The sequence below is a fragment of the Haemaphysalis longicornis genome, unplaced genomic scaffold, assembly GCF_048455015.1.
Source record: "Haemaphysalis longicornis isolate Haplotype H1 unplaced genomic scaffold, Haemaphysalis longicornis Haplotype H1 scaffold_1, whole genome shotgun sequence".
Classification (NCBI taxonomy): Eukaryota; Metazoa; Arthropoda; class Arachnida; order Ixodida; family Ixodidae; genus Haemaphysalis; species Haemaphysalis longicornis.
In genome coordinates, this window is record NW_027526203.1 from 105,516,116 (window position 1) to 105,534,048 (window position 17,933).

Here is a 17,933-nt window from a genome sequence, read left to right on the forward strand (position 1 = left end):
GGCTGTACCATCAAGTGACCGACAACCGGCCTCTCATTCGACTCCACAGTCGGTCGATGGGAAACGCAGACGAGCAATCCGCGGGCGTGTCATTACTAGCGACTGCGAACCTGCCCCAGGTGGTAGAGGCATTTGTGGACGCTGGGGCCCAAGACGGGGTTTTAACTACAGCGATTGTGTGCCCCTCTCATCCAGAAGCAAACCAAAACAGTGCTTATGAAACACTCCGCACCTGGCCTCCTATGCTGGCGGAGCTTACAGCCACCCGGGACGGACTGCAAACTCGACTACCGGCACTTCTTGAAGCTCCTGGAAGTTTTACGGCACAAATTTACACGGACGCAACGGCGGCCATACGGGATTTGCGACGTGTAGCCTCCAACTCGTCTGTTTCAAGAGACATTCATGACATGCTGGACACGTGCCCCTGCCCTCTCCGACTGTCGTGGATACGGCGTAATACTATCACCGCTCATATTGCGGCGGATAGTTCCTGTCACGTTACGTCCCTTGCTGACAACTGACCCACATGACCAATTTGTCCAACTAAAGGAAGATCTGCGTCGCGCCACACGTGCTCGCATCCCACCGTGTGGAACAGACCTTCCCAGTGGGCTCGCTCGCTGGGAGGAGGTCCTGCTGCGTAGACTACGAGTTGGGGTGGCCCTATCTCCTGCGGTAACCCGGGCGTGGCCACCGCGATACCATGCCCCGTTTTCCGCGACCTGCGCCTTCTGTACGGCTACTGCCGAAGACGCCGCCACTAACCACCTGCTATGGACGTGCCCTTCCCTGAGTGCAGCCAGATCCCGACACCTTCGCGGCACCGGCCTGCATCCTGGGAGACCCCCCGATCTTCAGCGATGGCTGTGGGGGCCCCACCACCGCTGTCTTCTGGACTTCCTCCGGAAAACTGGGGCAAACTTGTACCTGTAGGAACTTATGCCAAAGGGCATACTGTCGCAAATAAAAAAAGTACCCAAACACAATTCACCCGTACCCACTCAAGGGGATTGGCCAATGACAATGCCATGTGCCGTGAGGAGGTCCCGGAAAATTCGATACCCACAGTTTAAATACGACGTCGACAAAAACCTCAAATTCTCGCTTGTCTAGTCAGCGGTACTGCCCAGTGACGATGACACTAGCCGACAGAGGCTCTTGGCTGTATCACAAATTCCCATTTGCACATGGTGGGGGTGGTGATGATGCTTATTAACTGATGGATCTAGCCTTGCTTGGTATGCCGGCAATTGCTTCCCCGATGAACACCTTTTCGTCGCTATGCGCGGGAAATCATCAGGGGTGACTGAGGCGTGTGTCCATTAAAAACACTATACCTACCCGCAAATATGCTTCCACAACTGAACAAGAAGCGATGCTCGCTCATTGAACATCATAAGGTTATCCCGTAAGTTTTTGTTTGGTCGTTGGAACGCGCATTCTGTAGGCCCGCTGAAGTTTTTATTGGTACAAAAACAGCCTAATTTCGCCAAAAGGACACCTGCTGTAACCGCGTTTGTGGAATTAATTGACGCGTTCATTTGTTCGGTAGAATAATCTCAGCGGTCACGACAGCAGCTTGCACTAACGCTGCGCAGGCGCGGCATCGCTGGACGTGCGCTCGGTAGCAGGAGCGCCATTCTCTGGGGGCCCGTGGCGAGAGGCCCAAAGTGATCTAGGCGGCCCGCACGCACCAGCCTCCCCCTCCGGAAGCGCAGAAATGTGAGCCCGTCTGACTCCACCGTAAGTATACACTGGTGCGGTGGCCCCAGAGTTATCTTTATCAAAGACGATTCTCGCCGCGTGATTAATGATCGATCTCGCCTTCCAAGACGGCGCTGTTGACCGCTTAATGTCTTCCGTCAAAGGTCAACCTATACTTGCTATCTCACTGTGTGTATATTTTTCTCCTTTGCGTAACTATACTCTCTCACTGGTGCGCTGGATTATCGGATGCACTTCACATTCTGTATGATTCGGCACATATCATCTATAGCAAGCTGTTGGATTGGTCTGGGGTGGGTGACAAATATATTAATATTGCCCGTGGAATATGATGAGCCAGCTTCGCACAATCGTAGCCCGCTTACGCAGGACTAACCACGAACTCACACATCGAAAAAAAAAATACTTCATGTTGGTGTTATAACAGATTATATACAAAGTTAGTGTTATGAGTCAGAAATGAGCACATATAAGTTTTCGCTAATCACTAAGTAACCCAGTATTATTATTTGTATTGGCATGAAAGACGACGGAGTGTTTTTTTTTTTTTTGGAGGGGGGGGGGGGGGGGTCGCCGCTTTTTTCCTCTCAAACATTTTTGACTCTCCTTTCTGTGACTTGGAGGGACACCGTTCTTATACCGAAGCCGATCAACTCGTACACTGTTGGTCGTCGTCCTGACCCTGTTTTTTTTAGAGGTAACTTGACCACCTCCCAAGTAATGCTGCAGCAATGACACCGCTGTCACCTCTCTGACCAGAGAGACTTGCTCAAGCAATGGCTCTGAGTCTGTCGTAAATCCGAAAGCTAAGAGTCGGCTGCAGAATATCTCCGTACTGTGTATACCTCGTCGGCTGTGAAAGGAAGTCCGCCCCTCAAAAGCAAACCCAAAAGAACGAAAGGAAGCCCGCCCCTCACCACCCTCTTAATTTCGGAGACTGACGCAGACAACCTGATCTCCCTCAACAAGCAAGGAGTCTCGAAGTTTTCACACGGTTTGGGGCCTGGGAAAATGAATGAGGTAAGGCCACCCCCAACGACAATGTTGTAGCCGTCGATGCGGGGCGCCAAAGTGCCCTGGAGCGCTTGCGGCAGATCACCGAGATGGGCAGCGTCGAAGCGTGCGGCCAGGCTTCATTGGACAAAGAAACGGCGGTTGGCGTCATCTAAGACGCGGTCGTCAACACTGCGATGACTTAGAGCAAGTCATGGAGTGTAGAGCTTGTTTGCAAGCGTGACCCCAGCCATGCGTATTCCTAAGTTGGCTAGTGGGCGGTTGAGCCGTTGCTCCCAAGGCAGAGCCGCGGGTTCCTGAGAATAGGTCGCGTGAATGGCGCCTGCAGGAAGGCAACCATCAGTCCCAATCAGCCAGGTTTAACGAGAAGGACGCGTGCATCATGACGGTGTTCAAAGCCTCAAACTGCCGTATTCCTCACGAACCTCCTCCAAAGGAATGCCCACGTCTTAAGTTCTTCACTCGCGGTTAACATCATTTTAAGCTCCTTCAGGAAAGTGAAGAGCTTAAAGGGACCCTGCAACACTTCCGATAAACGCTTTCGCTCTTTCCTTCACGTCTGGAAGCACTGTGAAAGCTACAGTTATCGCCAGCACGGAGTGGCACTGCGGGATTTGCTCGTCGCACCAGATACGCCTTCCGTTTCTGCTTTGTTTTTGTGGCTGTATTTTTAAAGTTGCCATAGAAAATCGTTCATTGCTGCAACTGAAGGAAAACCGGCCAGCAGCCACTACATAGCCTCAGTGACGTAATTCTGGCCGTCGAAGAACGTCAAGAGCGTGAAAGAGAGAGTTTTGAGAGAGTTTCCAAGTTATCTGATGGGCATAGAGCAGTAATTTTTGGCTGAGGGGCTTTGCGACCCCCTAGTCTAAGTACTGGGTGTGTTGAGTGACTACGTTGTACGCATTTAAAATTTCAAAAAAGTTGAAAAATGTGTTGCAGGGTCCCTTTAAAGGCGTTTAGACGTGTTACGCTCTTTCCTCAATTCAATTCTGAGAACTGAGTGAACTCTCGTCGACAATTCAGAGAACTCGACAGCCGCGCATGTGCGGTGTAAACTATTTCGGAACCGTGACAGGCTTTGCTCGTTGGAGACCCAAAGCGATATGAAAGCCCTAAAATTGCTTTTACGGGCAAAAGCCGTACTTGGAATCGAAACGTGGCTTTTGAGGCCGTTATTACGGTATTTAGCGCCGAAGAGGAGATGGCCGCGAGCTCGCAAAAGCGGAGACGAGGAATGCTCCAATCGTGCTTTGTCGACGCGTACGCATGCGCTCTCTTTCCGCGTTTACATTTACAGCGGCAGCCACGATTGTAGCCGGACGCGAGCTGTTAAAGCACCCGTTCAACGCGTCGCTCGGTGAGAAAGTGTTCGCGCATATATAGCGGGGAGTCGCCGTTTCCAAAACAGCACAGAAGAGCGTGAGGGCACGATTGGTTTACACAGGGGTTCTGCAATTGCAACTGCGCTCATCTTTCAGATTTGCGTTTTTTGCAATGGTTTCTCTAAAAATATTTTCCACAAAAAACTACCTGTTCATTGATATTTTGAACTAACTGTAATAACGACATTCTGCAGCAGTCCCGTATAGTAAGGGGTCCCATCATTTGTCTCACTCTTTCTTTTTCACCATGCTGTTTCATTCTCGTTACGTTTCCACCTATTTGGGTCTTCGTCTTTGCACGTCGCGTCGAGGTTGCGTGGAGCAGGCGTTGCGCCAGCTTGTTGGTTGCTATAGGCATCCTGGCATTGCGAGGCGCCCCTATAAGTTTTCGCCAGTATTTTTTTTTTTTTTTTGCTAAAGCCGCTGCGCGAACGGGGGATCATCGGCGGTCGCTGCGAGGCAAGAGTTCACGGGTACGCGCGGCATTTTCTCTCTCCTCGGGGTTCTCGCCGTTTTTTTTTTTTTTTTTTGTTTTTGGCCACTGCGCGTGCCGGGGACGGTCGGCGGTCGCCGCTAGGCATGCATGCGCGTACGAGCGCTTAGCATTTACTTGGTATTTTTAACGCGTTACGCGTTACGCGCCACAAATAACGGCCAGCTTTGGCAGACTTCGTAATTGAGATGCGAAGACTGAGGAAACAGCGTAGCTGTTGGTCCTCAGTAGCTTTAACTTGAACACCTGCACGCCAGAGCTTACGTCATCATTAGGCGCAGCCAGTCCCCTGAAAGTGCCCCCCCCCGCCCGAATATCTGTTCACTTCAACTCAGCCAAAGTCCACAGCCAGTGCCAGCGCTACGAACACAAAGGAAATGCTGAAAGCCCCGATTGCAAATTATAGCGCAATCGGAAAGACGCCGGTTTCACAACGCGGGAAACCCAGGTCCGATTGCGACCACGAGAAGCGTTTTTTTGTTTTTTGAGGCGCGCGCTCCCCACACCTGCTCTTCGGCTCCTTGCCTCCTCGCCACATTCCCTCACACTTCTTGGCCTAGCATTTTCCTCCTCTCCACTTTGCTGCGCCGATTTTTGAGCGTCGCCACGCACGGAGGGAACTCAAGATTCGACAGCTCCGCTGTTAAATACACAGGGCTAGCTGGGAGCATTCGGCGCTCGCGCACACACGCAAGCACGCGCACACACACGCGCACGCGCGCACAAACACGTGTATTCCACTGTGTCACTTTGTATTACACTACCGCATGCATGCACATAAAAACGTGGATCGTTAGCGTAATAATGCTATCGCGAACGTTAGTAACGTTTGTTCAATGTGTTGATTACTTTACGAGGGACAAAATGCAAGCCATGATCCTGTTCAAAAGCCTTCCTGTCTAGTATTGTGCTGGCCATCGTGCGTGCGAATGCCTTCTGTTAGTTTCTGATGTTAGACATTTTTATTGCGAACTAAGGCGCAGAAGAGAGTGCCAAGTGATGGCAGCACGAAAGAATTGCAGCTGAGCTGTCTCGTACGCGTTCGTCCTCCAGGGGCTGAATGGGGGAACGAAGAAAAATAGGAGATACTTGTAACCTCTCCTTCCAACAGGCAATTAAGCAGAGGCGGTTAGGGTCTGTAACGATGCATATTTACCACCACAGATGTGAGTGCTTCGGCTAATTCGTTTTGCGGACTAGGCAGGGAACTGCGACGCAATCGACACCACCACATTGGCAAGCATCGTCCCCGTTTATTTCATCTTCACAGTGGCGGGGTGCTTTCTTTTTCACTCGGCTTGGTCAAAATTGAGCGCATCGTTTTTTTTTTTTTCGCTCTCTCTCTCTCTCACACACCTTGCGGTTCCAGCAGAGACAAGAGCAAAAAGAAGCTTGCAGCACGAGGAATTCCACGTCACTCCTGGCTTGGCTCCTGTGATCCTAAAGATGTGAAGTGCCGGATGGGCAAAAAGAAGCGCACAAATTACAAAGGGGACGAACGAGGTTGAAGGAAAGTGGCGTAAAGCGCCAAGCCATGGCGGCGGCCGTTGATGGCGGCGGTCGTAGCCGTGGCCGCGAGAGCGGTAGGTCGCGGGGTCAAACCCATTTCGGGGCTGTTCGCACGCACAATGCGATTGCGCGCTAACTGCGGCACCACCGCTGTACCACGCTTGCTTGAGCTCCTCTCGTGCGCACCTTCTTCTTGGCTGCACCGCGGTTGGACTGAGGGGTGCGTGCATACAGAGTGGACGTGTGGCGGTGCCGGTGGTGGGCGAAGGTGACGAATAAAAAGACAACGAAACCAGTAAAGGCAACAGAGAAAGGCAGAAAAACTCGGGGTGGGGGAGTTGGAATAGTTGCTTGTGTTCCTTTCCGCCGAGTTCTTTCTACCGGAACCGTCATAACCACTCACAGGGCAAGGCACACAACATAAGGACCTTGTTTTACCGAAACTTCAGTGGCATGGTAACTGTCGTTAAAGCGTGCGGTACATACAGTATAGAATTTAGGCGGATAAGAGAGGATATTTCCCGCGGTCACATCCGGCGCGAGAGGCGCACTTTCGGACAACGATTCCATAATTCCACTTTTAAAGCGAAGCTTCCTACGCCTCACTGATGGTGACCGTCCCGTAACAAAAATGCACCGCAGGAAAACCAACTTGGCACAATGGGTTTCACAAAACGATGATGATGATGATAAGCGAAAGCACAGCAAGCACCTCCCCGTGGTCAGAACCGAAGCCGGGTCTCTCGCGTTGTGAAGCCGACGGCTGTGCGGTCGCGCCATTCCAGCATGGTGGAGGATTTAAGGCGGATCTCACTTGTGGTCACCGAAACTCTGCGAATCCCTACAGCCGCAACGATAGCGAACGAATGCCTCACGAGGCAGTGGAGAGTCTCAACCATCGTTGTCGTTAGACGAAAGGAAGTTTTTTTTTTCTTTGTGTTGCGCCCCTTCCCGCTGCGACAGTTCAAGATGCTTCCATTTTGTACCGTGCACACTTGCTTCACCGAAAATCACTGTTCCTTCAAACAAACAACAAAAATCTACGTACCTTTACTAGCAAGAGGTACCAACATGCCCTAAGAGGTACAAACCCTAAGCATGGTATATGAAGTTACGTGTCTATTTGGTCCCGTCATAAGGACGCTGAATATGTTGTAACAAAATGAAGGCCGAGAAACCTAAACCAGATCTCCAGGAAAAGCAAATAACCACGATGCAAGCATCTTATATCCTGTTGAAAGCGACAGCATCCCATTTCATCTTTTGCGCACGATCACGGAAACCGTGCGTGCGCGATCCAGCGTGAGAGCCCGGATGAATTCGAGAAGAGCTTGGCGTGCACAGCGCCACGATCTTCGCGCAAGTGTACGATGGGAACACTCGCACAGCGTTTCACGCTGTATTTCGAGCGGGCAGCTGTAATTTACGTGTCTCGCCAGCTCTTCCGTTTAGTCTCTCAGTTGCAGCTTTTTTTTTTTTTTGTCATCGACGGCATTTCTTTAATTTAGAGCGAGCGGGGACTTGGCTTGAATCACGCCCACCGCCCAGAGCGGCCAGTATCTTAGAAGGCAGCGGTCGGTCCAGTCGGCTAAACGCATCCGCACAGCAGGAACAAGCAGCAGCTGCCGCAGCGGCCAAGACGCACGGCCGAGCATCTCTTCACAGTCATCTTTTCACTCACTCACTTACCGCCGGTATGCCTATTTTCTCCTTCATACCTCGCCACCCGGCGGCACCACCACGCCCCTCGGCCCAGCCTCGTCCTGCGTCCACTTCACGTCTCAAACGAAGCAACCTGCGCGGGTTCTTCGTTTATGTTTTTTTTTTTTTCTGTTTCTCTCTCGCACCGGGGTGCGGCTGTTGGTATTTGATTCCCTCGCCGCCCGGTTATTTTCCTCCAGGCATCTAGCTGCTGCGCCGTGTGCGCCCGAAACGCTCTTTTCGCAGTTGCTTTCGAGAAGCCCACTGCTCCTGCCACACACTCGAGCCTCCGCACGTTAGGCGAAGGGGAGAAACAAAATAGTACGAGCGCAGCGACATTCCCCCCTTTTCGCGGCCTCTCATATTTAAAGCCTGCCGTCCAAGCGACAACTTTGCACGGACAAGAAGGGATAAAGAAAAGCGCAACAGAAAAGCATACAAAAGGAGAAGCTCGAACAAGCCAGGAAGGGCTTATGACGGCAGGAAAGCCCGGATTAAAAATTAATAGCCGGTGAAAAGGCAACGTGTATGCCAGCCTTCTTGCTAATTTCCCTGCGCGGTGTTCACGCCTGTGCCTTCGTTTATAGTGCCCGTCTGCTTCCTTTTTTTGGGCGCGTGTGTTTATCTTCGGTTTTGTTTTGCAAGTGCAGTGAATCCAAAGTGGTCTGTTTCAAGTGGAGTGCCGGAGGCGGCGTGTGCATCGTTTCGGTGTTGTTGTTTGTTGGGCCGGTGCTGGGGGGCGCGGACAGCGGGCACGCTGGCATCATCAGCCGATCTTTAAAAACGTGTTTGCCCGCATGCGAAAGTAAAGAGGCGATGGGCTGGGGAGGGGAAACGGAGATTAGGTCGAAAACGTGCGTGCGTGTAGCTCCCCTCGTGGCGTGCAGCACACGCTCCCTCCCTCGAGATTGCTTCCGGCAGGGCAGCGAGACGGGCGCTGCCGGAGAAGGGTGCGGGGAAAATTGAAGAGACGTCAAACGCTGGCGGGTGGGGAAGAGCGGTACAGGGTTCGGACAGGAGAAACTCGGAAAATGAAAAAAAGAAAACAGACCAGGCCTAGCGCGCTGCCGCCAAATCAAAGGCAGACCGGGATGCAAGGGATTTGATGTCGGGACTGTCCTTCGCCGAAAGGCATCCGTATCACCAATCAAGGCGACAATAAATGCGGCATGTCCGGGAAGCTATGAGGCCCAGCAAACGATTTGACTCAGCATCATTTCTTGGAGTGCGTTAAGGTCCCCAAGTTATCAAAATTAATCCGGAGCCCTCCACCACGCGGCCTCATGGCACAGGTGTAGCTTCGTGGCGAATTTTTTCGTGGTGATTGATTGATTGTTGGGTTTAACGCGCCGACGCAACGCAGGCGATGATACCCGCCGTAGTGGAGGGCTCCGGATTAATTTCCACCACCTGGGGATCCTTAGTGTGCGCCGAAATGTCGAACACACGCGCGTTTTTGCTTTTCGCCTCCATCAGAAAAGCGGCCGCCGCGGCCGGGAACCCAACCCGCGTCCTCGTGCTCGGCAGCAGAACGCCTTAGCCACTGAGCCACCGCGGCGGGCAATTTTTTCGTGGTGAAGCACGTGGTGAAGCATTTTTGGCTGAGTGCCCCAAGCCCCAACTTTGGAACGCACTGCGTCTGCACAAAAATGCATAACTCGCCAAGTTGCGACATTTGCTGGTTATAATAGTGTGAATGCAGATGGTTGGTCAAAGGAAGGTAAAAAATACTCAACATCAAAAAATACGGAAACAAAAGAGTAATGATGAACTAACGAAACTAAAAATCTATTGTGTGCGCTGCCCTCACGCGACGAAAAGAAAATTAAACGAAAACACAAGCTGAAACAAACAAAAAAAAACGATAAAGCACCAGCCGCGTAACGTCTTGCATCTGCACAAAAATGCATAATTAGAGAAGTTACCACCCTCCGTCGTTATAGTAGTGCGAATACACACAAGGGGCCCCGTTCATGTGCGCTGGCTGCCTCCGCAGGTTGTGCCCTCGTTGTCATATCCGCGGGTTCTCGGCGGTCGGGGAAGAGGTGCAAGATGGAGTGCGTGGCGTCATGTGCAGTTCAGGTGCGTGTTTTCATGCGGAAGAATGACCATCCTGCCAACCTTTTTTTCATTGCTTATCCGGTCGATAAGGCGGTATTCATTTTATAAAGCCTGAAAGAAGAACTACCATGCGTGGTTTGCGGCGGCCGCACCAACTAAAGCAGCGACGTCAATACAAGGTGCTACGTGATTGGAAAATGTCCAAGATTTCAATTGTCGAAAGAATTGAAACCAGTTTCGGTTTTGGTCTCGTGGAACAACATGCTTGGCGTCCGACGTTATCGTTGGCTGGGCATTCTCTGTATCTCAGTAATCGGCATACGGCATTTCTGCCGTGTTGTCGGCTGCAAAATGAGTTAGGTAAGCCTGCGAGCACGGCTTCGAATCGTAGCAATCCCTAGCCGAGGCGTGCGCAGTGGATGAACGCCCTCCGCGTCACCGCAGACGCTCAAATGCGATACGCTTTTCCCCCACCCTTGGAGCTTGCCTGGCTCGTGCCTGTATCATAAGAGGCGTGTTCGCACCAGGCCGAGGGTCGGGTGATTCGAGACTGTGCTCACAAGCAGTCGGTGCCTATGGCAATGAACATTACAGTGCAAAAATGGGGAATTCAGAATAGAAAACATTGCCGAAAACAAATAAATCATTTAAAAAAACAACAAAAAAAACGCACTATCAGGGATTCAAACTTGCGACTTTCAAAACAATATTCGTATTGCTCCAGGCCTCTCGGCCAAACGCCTTTTTTCACATGGTATTTATTGCACTGCATGTCAACGTAGGAAATGATGCGCACAACACGTATTTACAAGTATGTACACGTACAAATGAGTTGATTACAAGTTGAAAAACTAAACTAACCGCAATGAACAATTATTTATCCTTGGTTTAAAACGAGGGTAACAGTGAGCAACCAATAAGGAGGGGATGCCAGTCAGGGCGAGAATCATTTTTGCCGTATAGACGTCTAAGATTACATTTGGCAGAAGTGTGATCTGGAAGAAACCATAGGCTCAGCAAGCCTATGTAGCATTCGCGTTTTCCATAAACTATGCAGAGCGATTCAAAAAAAAAAAAAAAAAAAACAATCATGTGACACATCCCCGCCTGCGGGTGATACGAGATGTCGTATACCATGTGGAGTCAATTTAAAGTCTTTCTTAAGAGTTATTTGGAGGACAGCCCAAAATAGAAGGGCACCCTTACAATTTATGAAGCAGCGCTCAATTGTGTCCGGTACATCGCACAGGCGACAATTTACAGAAGACACAAAAATGTTCCGATTGTGCAGCCCCGTCTTGACAGCTGTGCAGTTTGAAGAAGAACGTGTTTTTGTTGAGGGAGAAAGCGGCATTTTATGGGCACGTAAGAGCACATCTTGTCCAGACAAGTTAGAATAAACAGTTATATACAGTGGTGCTGGGAAAAGCATGGGAATTAGGTCCTTGTAGAGATTAACACGAGAAACAGTGAACATATAATCTGGGGAAAAACGAACCAAGAAAAATGTATTGAAGTGTACACTTCACACATAAACCTCCACAAACAAGGTCTGGTCGAGAATGATGATGAGACGACAAGATTAGGCAAAACCTCGCCGAGGTTAACTTGCAAAAAAGCGCGAATAACAGGGTGGGTGGGGTCCCGAAAAAAGAACAACCGTGTAACTATTTGCTGTACAAAGAGATGCGTTCAGCCCAGCAAAAGGTTGTCACGCCTTATTGACTCCATGGTGACGACCACACAAATGTTGCGAAAAGCCGATGGAACCGCTGTGTGTGACTCCAAGAGCAATGAAGAATTTGCATTACATAGACGAATTTGGATGCCAAAAACATGTCACATGCCTGGGCACTTCCAAAAATCTAGAGGTTATGCGGAATGAAGGCCTGCGAATGACTACGAACGGCCTCAGTGCGCCCAGCCAATATCGGCCGCTTTGTCGGTAGGAGCCCAGCGGTACGTCGAGATATTTAGGTGGTACACAGGACTAATGGATGCCGGCATACTCGGTTGGTGTTGTTGCCCATCAGCCGAACAAAAGTCCAGAGATCTTCAAAAGGTTGACTCTAGCACCAGAAACTAACCCGAGTTCGTTTGTCATAAAAATAATTTTATCAATACAGTAATCCCTCGTTATAACAAACCCGCTTTACTCGAAATACCGCTTTATTCGAAATTTATTCTGATCCCAACCCAAACACATGCATGTTAGACCGCATTACTCGAATCGCACGAAGAGCTGGACCCGCTTAGAGAGAAGTGGCGAGCGGAGGCGTCGCCGAGCGGCGGCGACCCAGCGGCGAGTCAGGTGGTCAACATGATGGGTCAAAAAGCTAGTGTTTCCCGGGCGATTTTCTCGAGACGGTCACGCTCTATTCGCCATCCGACTTCAGAGAAATGGTCCAAAAGCGTGGTAGGGTGATTGAATTTTGTTCCTAGACATTGGTCAATAGCGTGGACGCGACGGAGCGCGACCACTGACACTCGAAGTGCAGAATTAGCATTGTCGTCGACAGCAGGGCGAGGAAAAACTCTTGTTTTGCAGACTTCACAGCTGCACACCTCGGGAACAAATGGCCCAGTGATCATGCAAGGCTCCTAGTGTAAAACCGGTCAGTTTTCATGATTGCATTGTGTACCCACAATGAGCGGTTAATCGTTTTTTGAGCTCAACAAACACAACCTCTGACTGCAGCCATGGCATTGGCGGCGCTTTCCAGCGCGAAAATCTCAACTCTCGTAGCGTTCCGTGACGCCCGCACCTGCCCCCTATAAAAGTGGCCACTGCCTTCCCCTCCTCATGCGCTTAGTAGTCTGCCAGCGTTCGGATGCCAGTCGCCGCTTCGGTCCATTGGAGCAGGGGTTGCTCGCGCCCGGCAAAAACATGAAGCAGCCAAAGCTCACTGCCTTTGTTGCACGTGAATAAAGTTTTGTTTCACTGAATACGTTGGGTTTTTATTCGTCCCACTTGTGGCGCAGTTGAATCTAATCTACTTTAGCTTTTCTCAAGTGGTTTCTTATATCGAAATACCCCTTATAACGAAATTTTTCGCCGTCCTGCTGACTTCGTTATAACGAGGGATTACTGTACTTGGTTTATCACGACAGAAGAACGCCAAATCGTCAGCATACGCCAGTAGTTTGAGTTCGGGTCCGAGCATATGAAAACCCTAAATGCTACTGCATTGGAGCACACTGCTATATAAAGGCAAAAGTGCAAAAAGCAAAGGCGACAGGCGGCAACCTTGCTTTACTGACGAATGTATAGGCACGGGCTTCGAAAGGTCACCATCAACAATTAGGCGGGTAGAGCAGTTACTATAACAGAGACGTACTTCCTTGAAAACGACCCAACCCACGTTGGCCCGCCCTAACAAAGAAAAGAAAAGTGAGTTGGAGACGCGATCAAACACTTTGAAAAGATCTATCTTCAGGAATGCGAGCTGCTCATGGGAATGTTTACAGAACTGAAGGGCTGTTCGAGCAATGTGTGAATTGGTCTGTATTTATCGGCCGCTCAGTCCACGTGTTTAATGCTGGCCAATAAGTATGGACATGGTAAATTGCAGACGATTATATAATCTCTTCGCGAAAATTTTGCTGTCACCATTCGTCAGAATCATTGGTCTGTAGCTATCCATAGATAGCAATTTTTCACGGTCTTTACTTTTGGGAATTAGTACTGTATGGCTTTTCGTGAGTGACGGCGGAAGAGGATTAACATCCAGATAGCATTCAAGAACTCCAGAAATAACTGGACATATAATTGACTTAAAAGCCTTATAAAATTCTCCGGGCAGTCCACCAGGGCCACAGGTTTTGGAGACCGGAAGCTGATCGACTGTGGCCTCTATCTCTTCTAGGGTAATAGAGAACTTATAATGGACTGTCGTCATCTATCAATGGCTCTACTAGGGGACAAAATGTCCCAAACGGTCATTAGCAATGGGATCAGAGGCACCGCTGAATTGTTCCTTATAAGAATTTTCAAATTCAGACGTAATCTCTTCCGAGTTAGTTAAAAGAACACCATTTGAATTTATATCCGGGATGAACTTAGTGGCAGCGTGGTGGCGCTCCTCAAGTAAGGCCTGGCGTGTCGGATTCCCACAGTGCGTAGCACGATTGTTCCAGGACCGAACACGGGCTCCACGATATCGGTGCGCATCAAATTCCTGAAGCTGACATTTTACGGTAGCAATTTCTTCCACACAAGTGTCAGGCATTTCGCTTTCACTTTCATGGAGGTTAGACAGGCTTTTAAGCAATGATTTTTCCTGGTAACACTATTCCCGGGGGTGGGTGGGATATAAAGTATATAATGTATAGCTAGTTTTAGCATTACAAGCATCTTAGATGCCTATTTCTTGAACAGCGCTCGTGCAGTAAGCGTCCCCCAAATTTCCAGAAATATCTCACCTCTAGCGACTGCATTCCTAAGGCGAAAAAGCGTTCGCAGATTTGTGGTCGTGCTGGTGACCGCTGTGCTATTTCACCCAGCGCGAAAAGTGCTTCCCGCACCCTGGTTTTATGCTGTACGATAAAACGTTCGGTTGATTTTGATTCCGTAGTGCCTATATTGACTTCGCTGACTCTTCTCCCGCCTGCAATTGGCCTTAAATTTTTCTACTAGCGTACCAGTCAGCGAAGTGCGGCATGTGCGCTTGTGTTGAGCTACTTGGACTTAGAGCTTGATACAGTCGATTCATTGATTGATTGATTGTAAGGTTTAACGCGCCGACGCAACGCAGGCGATGAGGCGCGCCGTAGTGGAGGGCTCGGGATTAAGTTTGACCACCTGGGGATCTCGGCGGCGTGCGCCGAAATCTCGAACACACGGGCGTTTTTGCTTTTCGCCTCCATCAGAAAAGCCGCCGTCGTGGCCGGGAATCGAACCCGCGACCTCGTGAGCTTGATACAGTCTAAAAACTAACAAGCTAAAGGCACTGTCTTTAGTTTATTAGTTTGTAGACTGTATCAAGCTGTAGACTGTAAACTCTCCCACGGTACAATCGTGCCGTGGCTTAGTTTCAACTGAGCGAACGAATTGCGGCGACTCGCCGGTGGCCGGTCCACTAAACGCTGGGCCTACTGACTCTGTCGGAGGGTTGGCGAGCCGTGCAGTAGCGTAGTCAAGTCAAGTCATCTTGTTTTGACGTCATACGAAACGACACACGAACCGTCATAGGAAATCGGCAAAGAGGATGCACAGAGGAGGGCATTTTCTGATTAATTTTTCTTCTAAATAAAGTCACGTAGACACATTGAGAGTGGTCGAAACATGGCCTAGAGACGCCAGACTACAATTTGTGCTAGTAATCCCGCAATGTTTACGCATCACTTCAGTGTCCCTTTAAGGAATAATGGTACACACTATAAGCATTCTTAATTCTACTTCACAATTTTAAAATCTCCATCCCTCGAAAGTTTTCCCTACTACACTAAGAATGTCCACACATAGAAAGTTTGCATTAAAAGCACAGAAGAATATCCCACCTAGGAAGTTGGCACTAAAAGTACGGAAGACAGGCAGAGGCATCAAGGAGGTGTATTCATTTTAGGGCCCACTTTGGGCAGCGTACACGGTACGCACCCATGAACACTGTTCCCGAAAGAGCGACTTCATTGACCGGAGAGGTTTCGCATGGCGGTTAATCGTTGGGAACTTCCACAAACTGAACAGCCCCATAAGAATAAAGAGATCATATGGGACTGCACTGTTTTTTTTTTCATCGGAAAAAGAATGGAAAGAAAGATAAAAGAAAGCCAGGAATGTTAACTATGCTAAAGTCTAGTCTGCTATCCTACACGTGTGAAAGGGGGAAATGTGAGAGAAAAAAAGGAGAAAACAGAGGAAGAATAGGAAGGTAAGAATAGCGTAAAGTGGTGTGCCTATTGTTAGGACACTATAGGCGGTAGAGTTTATTGAGTGTCCCTAGATTGTAGTCTTTTGGGCTGCAGGCTTTTGTACAAGTCACGCGTTTTTAGGAAGCACAGGAGCGCTTTTGTCGCCTTGTATACGTTGATGAGGGAAAGGTCCGTGGCCCAGGATTTTCTCTTCCGAGAACGACCGCCGAGGGTCTAGCTTCCATAGAGTAGAGGAGAGCTGCTTTCTTTCTAAAAAAACAAAAACAAAACAAAACGTGGGCATTCGCGTAGGACATGCCGTATTTGTATCCGGCATGCCACAGACTTCACATATGCCTCACTGGCTGCCATTCCGAGCAAATAGGAGTAAGCATTTGTGAATGCGACTCCCAGCCAGAGACGACAAGGTACGGCGATTGCATCAGACCTCGGAAGGACTAACGGAAGAGGACGCTGAAGATGCAAGTCAGGGGCATTAATGCATGCTGTCGTGAATTCTGAAGTAGTTCATTTGGATACTGCGGTCTCCCGGGCAAGTTTGTGGTGAGTCCTAGCTGCGACCGTCCTTAATAACGGAATGGATACGGTCTTCGTGTCTTGGTGTTCCAAACGGGCGGCAGCGTCCGCACTTTCTTTGTCGACAATGCCGCAGTGACTGGCGAGCCGCTGTAAGGAAGTGTCACGGCCCCGTTGGCCAGTGCGGTCGTTCAATATTTTTATCTCCGTCAGCAGCTGTTCATGAGGTCCACGGCGCAGGGCTGGCTGGAGCCATTGAAGAGCAGGCAAGATCGCACATCTTCGGCTTGAGGTTTGCTCAGTAGTGCGAAGAACGCAGCGAATGGCAGTAAGTGCTGTAGCCGTGGAAGTGGTGGGATGGGCTATCTTGAATTCAGTGGACATCTACATTCGCGGTGTCCATCGGAAGAAATCGAATAACGTATTGGGTGATGTGTATATCTCTCTTTAGTGCCCGTCTGCAGTATGTCCCAGAAGAACACTGCGTCCTTGAATATCACAAACCCATGGTCCACAGTTTCAGACTGATTACACAACCGACAATTCATTGACCACGAAATGCAGCCAAGTGTATTCCACGCCGTCTTCTTTTCGCGTTCATGACGGTTAACGTACGTGAATGCAATGATATATGCGTGAGCTATTTACAATTGTCACAGTGCTTTTAATCCAAAGTGAAGCGGGAAAGCTGGAATTACACGGGGACATTAATAACTGCTAGTAAAGAGGCAATGACGAGCATGGATGCAGAACAGGATATCGATGAGGTGTCAAATCATTTTGGTCATAGAAACCCTATAGATGACTTATCACTTGAATGAAGTGCTACTTCGAGACCTATACAATCAGTTCAACGTTCATATTGTGCGCGTCCCGGTCACAATCCACACAGCCTCTCAGTGTTCAACCGCGGGATCGCCTTTCACCCGGCGCTGTCCTGGCAGCTCCCGATTCGCCGGCCGCCAGGGCGAGCTCGTGCTCTGGTCTCGAGCGCTCGGCGCCATAGCCGGGTGAACGACCTGGTGCCGCGTGCCTTGCGTCTTCTTCCTTTTCGTCGTCTTTCTTCACAGCTTTTCTTGTGGCGGTGGTCCTTCTTTCTCATGCAATTTCTTCTCATCACAATATCCAACTGGCGTGCTTTTCATGCAGGGCCTTCAGAAAAAAAAAAAAAAAAAAAACAGACACATCATCGCCCCACCTGAATACAGACGCTGGTATTTCTGGACGTGTCTCCGAAGACTTTTAGCCTTTCTCACTGAGGACTGCTTGTTTCAGTTCATGTAGCGCCATTTGTGCCCACCGTTTATACTGCAGAGCAAACTCTCGGAATTTAACAAAAAAGGTATCCCAGACTGCGGCGGAGGCAAGTGAATGTGCTTTTGCAGTGCCCTTTCAGGGACCTCCCAGATTAGTATAGAATCTTTACAGTGAATAAAATGGTGCTTAATTGTTTCCGGGACATCACAAAGCTCACAGTTCACAAAAGACGCGAACATATTGTTACTATGCAGGGCAGTATGGCTTCAGTATAAAGCTTGGAAAAGAACATTCGCGTACACAGAGAAAGATGCATTTTACAAACTCTATCGAGTAAGGACATAAATCCCGGGTAGACCATTACAAAGAGTTCTCGACTTTTTTTTTTTTTTTTTTCT

At 49.5% G+C, this 17,933-nt stretch overlaps 1 long non-coding RNA gene across 1 annotated transcript in view; it reads left to right on the forward strand.

Moving 5' to 3' along the window:
- The window catches only part of LOC144178659 (uncharacterized), a 175,164-nt gene that overhangs the window by 99,939 nt on the left and 57,292 nt on the right, over positions 1 to 17,933 (forward strand). Inside the window, exon 2 of the long non-coding RNA XR_013324040.1 lies at positions 1,602 to 1,746. This is a non-coding gene — a long non-coding RNA (uncharacterized LOC144178659). The remainder of the gene's footprint in view (positions 1 to 1,601; positions 1,747 to 17,933) is intronic.